This window comes from Macrotis lagotis, chromosome 1 (assembly GCF_037893015.1).
Source record: "Macrotis lagotis isolate mMagLag1 chromosome 1, bilby.v1.9.chrom.fasta, whole genome shotgun sequence".
Lineage (NCBI taxonomy): Eukaryota > Metazoa > Chordata > Mammalia > Peramelemorphia > Peramelidae > Macrotis > Macrotis lagotis.
The window spans coordinates 329,840,948-329,842,200 of NC_133658.1; positions in this window are offsets into that span (position 1 = coordinate 329,840,948).

The window sequence follows — 1,253 nt, forward strand, 5'->3', positions numbered from 1 at the left end:
AGAAAATGATAGACCTATCTCCCTGATGAATATAGATGCAAAAATCTTAAATAAAATGTTAGCAAAATGATTACAACAACTTATCACTAGGATTGTGACCAAGTAAGATTTATCCCAGGAATGTAGGGCTGGTTCAATATTAAGAAAACTGCTAGTATAATTAATTATATCAATAACATACCTATCAGAAATCTTATAATCATATCAATAGATGATGGAAAAGCTTTTGATAAAATATAGCACCCATTCCTACTAAAAACACTAGAGAGTGTAGGAATAAATGGTTTGTTCCTTAGAATAATAAGCAATAGCTATATAAAAACCATCAACAAGCATTATATGCAATGGTGATAGGCTAGAAGCATTTCCAGTAAGATTAGGGGAGAAACAAGGGTGCACATTTTTTACCACTACTATTCAATATCGTTTTAGAAATGTTAGGCTCAGCAATTAGAGAAGAAAAAGAAATTGAAGGAATTAGAATAGGGGAGGAGACAAAACTCTCACTCTTTGCAAATGACATGATGGTATACCTAGAGAATCTCAAAAAGTCATCTAAAAAACTAATAGAAATAATTAGAAACTTTAGCAAAGTAGCAGGATATAAAATAAACCCTCATATAAATCCTCAACATTTCTATATATGACTAGCAAGATACAGCAGAAAGAGCTAGAAAGAGAAATCCCATTCAAAGTAACTTCAGACAAAATAAAATACCTGGGAGTCTACCTGTCAAGGCAGACTCAAGAACTTTTTGAAAACAATTACAAAACTCTTCTCACACAAATAAAATCAGATTTAACTATCTGGGCAATCATCAGCTGTTCATGGATAGGTCGAGCTAATATAATAAAAATGACAATTCTACCAAATCTAAACTACTTGTTTAGTGCCCTACCAATCCAAATTTCAAAAAATTACTTTAATGAGTTAGAAAAAGTTATAAGTAAATTTTATGGAGAAATAAAAAGTCAAGAATTTCCAGGGATTCAATGAAAAAAAGTACAAATGAAGGTGACTTAGCCTCACCAGATCTAAAATTATATTATAAAACATTGATCCTCAAAACTTTCTGGTATTGGCTAAGAAACAGAGTCATGGATCAGTGGAATAGACTAGGTTCAAAAGCAGGAAATGATTAAAGTAATCTGCTGTTTGGTAAACTCAAAGAGTCCAGCTATTGGGATAAAAACTCTCTCTTCAATAAAAACTGTTGGGAAAATTGGAAGTTAGTATGGAAAAAACTTAGATT